This window comes from Rattus norvegicus, chromosome 10, assembly GCF_021556685.1.
Source record: "Rattus norvegicus strain SHRSP/BbbUtx chromosome 10, alternate assembly SHRSP_T2T, whole genome shotgun sequence".
NCBI lineage: Eukaryota > Metazoa > Chordata > Mammalia > Rodentia > Muridae > Rattus > Rattus norvegicus.
In genome coordinates, this window is record NC_141543.1 from 13,049,230 (window position 1) to 13,055,229 (window position 6,000).

The 6,000-nt window shown below is 50.5% G+C and overlaps 1 protein-coding gene across 1 annotated transcript in view; it reads right to left on the reverse strand.

Annotated features, from left to right (window-relative positions):
- The window catches only part of Abat (4-aminobutyrate aminotransferase), a 97,429-nt gene extending 92,145 nt beyond the window's left edge, over positions 1-5,284 (reverse strand). The window contains 1 exon segment of the mRNA NM_031003.2: positions 5,228-5,284. The gene's annotated coding sequence lies outside the window, so the exon portion shown is untranslated.
- Between the last annotated feature and the right edge of the window lie 716 nt (positions 5,285-6,000).

Consider the following 6,000-nt stretch of genomic DNA (forward strand, 5'->3'; position numbering starts at 1 on the left):
GTCCCATTGAATCCTCACCCTAACCAAGTCGGGTCACTTCTATTGTCCTCCCAACTCAGATTTCACTGTGTTTTTTTTTTTTTTCTTTTTCTTTTTACTGACACCTCACGTAAGGACAGGAAATCAGGGTCTGAGAGATCAGAGTGGCTGATATCCACGTGAGAGGTCACAGGTCTGGTAACTCCAAGATGTACTTCCATATCCTCAGCCAGGACAAATGATAGCTTTCTTTTTTTTTTTTCGGAGCTGGGGACCAAACCCAGGGCCTTGCGCTTCCTAGGCAAGCGCTCTACCACTGAGCTAAATCCCCAACCCCAGATGATAGCTTTCATACCTGTTTCTTAGCCTCAGAAGCCCCTGGAAGCTCAGAAGGTCTGAGCCTCTGCCATTGGCAACTTCAGGTATATATCAATTATCAATATCAATATCAATAATTAATAGTGGACACACAAAGTGTGGGCTTTGCTTGCTCCAGCAGGAGCCGCTGGCGGGCTCGTCCTCTTACCTCTCTCGAAAGGGACTGCCCCCCCCCCCCCGCGCCCGGACTTCTTCCTATCTATCGTTTTTTCTTTCTATAAGACTGATGAGTCGTCTTTAGTGCTCATCGGTGCTAAGAAGGTGATTCATCTTCTCAAAAATTTTAAATACATTTATCTGTGTGACAGTATCATGGTGTTCTCTCGGGAGCCAGACGACCAGCTTTTAGGAGTCGTTTCTTCCTTCGCTGTGTAGGCCCTGGGGATGGAACTCAGGTCATTGGTGATGAGTCCCTCCACCCACTCAGTCATGTCACTGGCCCCTAGCTACCCATTTTCTGTGTATTTAACTATGTTTTTAAAATAAAACCGTCCTCTCTGTATTGTTCCAGTGACTTTATTTCACTAAATTATACATCTCCGAGACCTTCCCAGGCTCAGGGCCTTAATCTACTTTATTCTAAAAAGTCACTGAAACATACCAGGATGCTGCCCCTTCCCACACTGGGATGATGTGTGGGTGCTCCTCAGTCATCCGCGTACATGTGGAGACATTGCTGGGACAGATTCCCTCATGCTGGGTCCCCATGGAGTTTAAACTGTATGAGAACCTCACATCCTTCTGAGAAAGTCTCTCAAACAAATTGTTCTTTCAAATTGCATTCAAAGCTCAGCAAGCAGGTAGAGGCACTTGCTTCCAAGACTAAAGACCTGGGTTCCATCCTGGGGGACCCACCAATTACAAAAGAACCAACCCTAAAAGGGTTTTTCTCTGACCTCAGTAGGCACATTATGGCGTGTACAAACCCCCTCACATTTAGAGAAACAGAGGTAATCAATTTCAAGCGCCTTCCCCTTGAGTCTCTCTTTGGCCTCTGTGGGGAAAGGTGTGATGCTCTCAGACCAGATTTCTCATCTTCAAGGTCTGTAAAATATGAATCCTAATGGTGCTCTGTGAACCGCAGAGTTCTCCTGAAAGAACAGGGACTGAAGGGACACGGATGTTGGGAGGCTAACCCACAGGGAGCCCCCTACCTTCCCATCAGGGAGAAACCACAGTGAGGAGCTGGTGCAAGAGGAGGCCTTAGCTCAAACACTGGCCATGTGTGAAGCCACACTAGGACAGCTGTTCCCAATGAGGAAGGACAGGAGGAAGACTTTATCCTCTACCAGATACTGAGTCATCTGGAGATGGTGTGTGTGTGTGTGTGTGTGTGTGTGTGTGTGTGTGTGTGTATGGTGTATGTGTAGTGTGTGTGTGTGTGTGTGTAGTGTTTGTATGGTATGCATGTGGTGCATATGTGGTATGTGTGTATGTATGGTGTGGTGTGTATGGTATATGTGTGGTGTGGTGCGTGTGTGTTGTGTGGTATGTATATGGTGTATGTGTGGTGTGTATGTATATATGGTGTGTATGTATGTATGTATGGTATGTGGTGTATGTGTGGGTATGTGTATGTGTATGTGTGGTGTATGTGGTGTGTGTGTGTGTGTGTGTGTGTGTGTGTGTGTGTGTGTGTGTGTGTGGTGTGGAGGCCAGAGGTCACCATTAGGAGTCTTACTGCTATTACTTCTTTGTGACAGGTTCTCTCATTGAACTGGGAGCTCATCCTTTTGGCAAGACTGGCTTGCTAAGGATCTACCTGTCTCCATTCCTCAGCTGCCTAGCCTGGCTTTTAGGTGTGTGCTGGGGATCCAAACTCATGCTCATACCAGACATTATACCCATGAACCCAACTCTCTATCCTAACGGGAGATATTTCCTTTTCTATCAACTGAAGTAGTATTACTGGCATCAAGTGTGTAAAATGCAACAAAGACGATAAAACTCACAGCTGAGAATCACCCAACTCAAAGTGCTAGTGGGGTTAAGAATAAGAAACCGCAATGCAAGCTACCCCTTACCAGATGCCCACCCCTTACCAGAAGCCCACTCCTTACCAGATGCCCACCCCTTACCTGAAGCCCACACCTTACCAGACGCCCACCCCTTACCTGAAGCCCACACCTTACCAGACGCCCACCCCTTACCTGAAGCCCACACCTTACCAGACGCCCACCCCTTACCTGAAGTCCACACCTTACCTGAAGCCCACCCTCCAGGCTAGAGAGAAGGAACAGAGGCTCAGATGAGCCAATGGTTGTATATATTGCTCCAGGCAGAAGTAGCCAATAGATGCTGGCCCTAGGTTCCAACTGGGTTTAAGGTCTGTGCATACACTGCTCTGTTTCCCTGCAATCCTAACTTTTCTCCCATGGCCCAGGGTTCTCGGCTGCCTTTGTCCTGGAGGACTGTCTACAGCACAGGTTCCCAGGCGCACCCAGAGGCACTGCTGGCACACTATCTGTTTTAGCTGACTCTTTCTGGAGGGGATGCTTTCCAGACTCTGTGTAGCTCTGGCTATTCTCGAACTTGTTCTGTAGACTAAGCTGGCCTCAATTCACAGAGATCTACCTGAGAATACAGGCATGTGCCACCACCGCCTGGCTTGAATGGACTCTGTAGTTGAAATCGTGACCACTGTTTCTACTTATTGGCTGTGTTATACTTTGAGGACCAACTTATTCCACCTTGAGGATAACTAACAGAGAGAGGACTTTCCCAAAGGTCAGGGGATAGAGCACCGCTGGTAGCGTGCCTGCCTAGCATGTAGCAAGCCCTTTGCCCTGGCCTCAGCCCTGCATGGACGCTGGCTGTAATGATGTGGTAAAGTCACACAATCCCAGCATTCAAGGGGTGAAGGCGGAAGGATCAGAAGTTCAAGGTCATCTTCAACTACGCAGTGAGGTAGAGGCTAGCCTGTCCTACACACTGACAAAAATAAAGAAATAAATAAAATAAAATAAAGAAAAGTAAAAGGAAATCTTCCCCCAGATCACACACCAAGAAGCAGATGGAAACCACCACTCTCTTGTCTACATTTTCACCTTGAACTCGGCTCTTGGTATGACAGCTACCCTCCAGCTGAGAGCTAGACAGAGAAAGAAGCAAGGAGAGTTGGTACCCCAGACTCTCCCATCTATGGGGGTCTGGTCACTGCTGCTTGGTGATCTCTAAATGGTCCCAGAAAATCGCCCATGTGCCAGGAAAGGGTGCAGGAATCTAAGCAGGGTCAAGCCTTTGCTGCAGAGAATGGGAACCAGAGAGAAAATGGGTGCACCCTCCTCAAGCACCCCTTCCTGGAGCAAACCCAGTCTGAGGTTCTCACAGTACTTTGGCTCTAGCATACTGTAACTGATAATATCCATTCTAGTGGCTTGGCCCGGATTTTGGCAAGTTTTACACAGTAGTAGGTACAAGACAGAAACCCTTAAGCCCCCAGGAACAGAAGCCTACGGAGTGTTACAGACATTTTCCAAGCTCTGCTCCTTCTGAGTTGACTTTCTCGGTGTTGCTGTGTCCTGTGATATGTGGACATGGTGCCCAGAGTGCCCACTGTCCACGTGAAGACTGGAGCTAGTGTTGGGGAGCTCCGGGGACCCTAAGGAACTACGCAGGTTTTGACTGACTGGGTGACCTTGAGCCAGTCCCTTTCTCTCTTTGTGCCTCAGTTTGATTAAGTACCAAACAAATGGTCAGTCTTAATGTACGTGTTCTTTTACATCGTAGGATGCAGACACCGTCATCTGTCTCTCCTGGAGCTGTCCTCTGGACTCCAGGAAATACATCGCTCCCCATTCCACATCCCAGTGTCCAGATCCAGAGAACAGGCCAGGATTCAGTGCTTCTCTGTCTCCTGATCTGACCCCGCCAAACCTCCTCGGGCTAGTGTGAGGGAGGCACACAGCTAAGCCAACAGTGTCCCCAGACCAGTGGACAACCCCAGCAGCATCCTTCTCTTGGCCTAATGCCCAGGGAATTCCATCAGGCAAGAGCCACAGGAGTTGATGGGGGCAGACCCAAGAAACAAACAGAGGACCCTTGGGAGTGGGCCAACGGCTCTTCTCTAGGTTGATAGCCCTTTGTGCGGGAGAGACCTGCGTCTGCAGGGTAACACTGACTAACAGCCTTTTATATTTGTGTTGGAGGTGGGGGTGGAAGGGGGTGCCTGCTGGTCCTGCAGTGCCAAGACCATCTGTGTTCTTAGAGTTTGGAGGCTCCTGGAAGAAGCTCTAGGCCTGGGAAGGAGAGGCCCCTAAAAGCCTTTTTTGGGGAGTATGGCTTCTATGGGTGGGAAAGGGTCTTCATAGGGACAGAAGAGAAGTCATCTGTCCCCAGAATTCAGAACCTAATTTCTGGGATAAATATTTAGGTGATTTGGCCTGGGATGTCCTTGTTGAAGGGAGGGTCTTACTCTCCGGGACTTTCACAGTCAGGGAAGGATAAGACCCTTCTATACGAGCTGTGACCTCAACATTCCAAGGAGACAAAAATGAGAGAGAAGCAAGAGACCCTAATTTAACTTAGATATTTAAGAAAGGGAGGAGATGGGAGAGGGTCTAGAAATTTGCGGAGGCAGGACTCCACTTTGGGGGTTAAGAGGGGCATTCTATTCCAAGGGCTAAACAAGAATGGGATTTTCCCCTCCAGCCAGCGGCCAGGGCGAACGGCCCCGTTTTTGAAGGTTACAGAAGCTGTTTTGCTTTCTGGGGCCTGGGAAGTGGAAGACCCTTTCCTTTCGGAGCAGGAGCCCGCGTCCTGATTAGATGGAGGGCCCGGATTCTAGAGGAAGATGCCCGTCTCTGGCTTCTCGGGTGCAGGGCTTCCTTCAGAAGGGCCGGCCACGCGCGTGCACACGCGTCGCACTTACCTCCAGGCCCGGGCCGCGATCTACAGGCTGTGATCCACGGGTCCGACTTGCGCGATCACCTTCCGATGCTCCCGGCTGCGCCTGGCGTCTGCTCAGCTTCCCCCAGCGACTCGCCAGGCTCCTAAGCTTCGCCGAACCGCCCTGGCCAATCAGCACCACAGCCTCTGGCCCTTGCTTGCGCCTTAGCCAATGAGAGCGCCCGCCATGGGCCACCGCCCCCGGGGGGAGGGGGAAGGCGGGGCGGGGGCAGAGTCCGACCTCCGTGGATAGGATGCGCCTGGGGGTCTCAGAGGAGGGTCTCGAGGGCCGGAACAAGGGTCTGGGGGAGAGGCAGCGGGAGGATCCCCCAGCAAGTCAGATCGGGGCTAGGAGTCGTCTCCTTACGGGCGGGAGAGACTTTAGAGTCTAACGCGAATCTTCATTGTACCCCCACCTCACATCACTGTTTTAAGATCCTGGGTATTGCTGATGAAAGGAGCTGACCCCCCTTCCCCCCAATCCTGAGTCCTGTGCTTCGGATCTGGTCTCCGGAACCTGAGAATCCGGGGCCTGAAACAGAGGGCTAAAGCACCTGTCAGCAGCGGCTCTCCATTCTTCCTTCTGGTCCATCAGTGATGCACAGAACGGGAACTCAAGGCAGGTCTCTTCCCCAGCCCCTCCCTCCATTTCCTTAATGGTAAAGGAAGGCAGAACTGCTTGTATCTCTTTTATGAGTAGAAACAAGATCTTTGATGTAAAATTGGAGATGCACTGAAAACTCCTTAAAACGAATA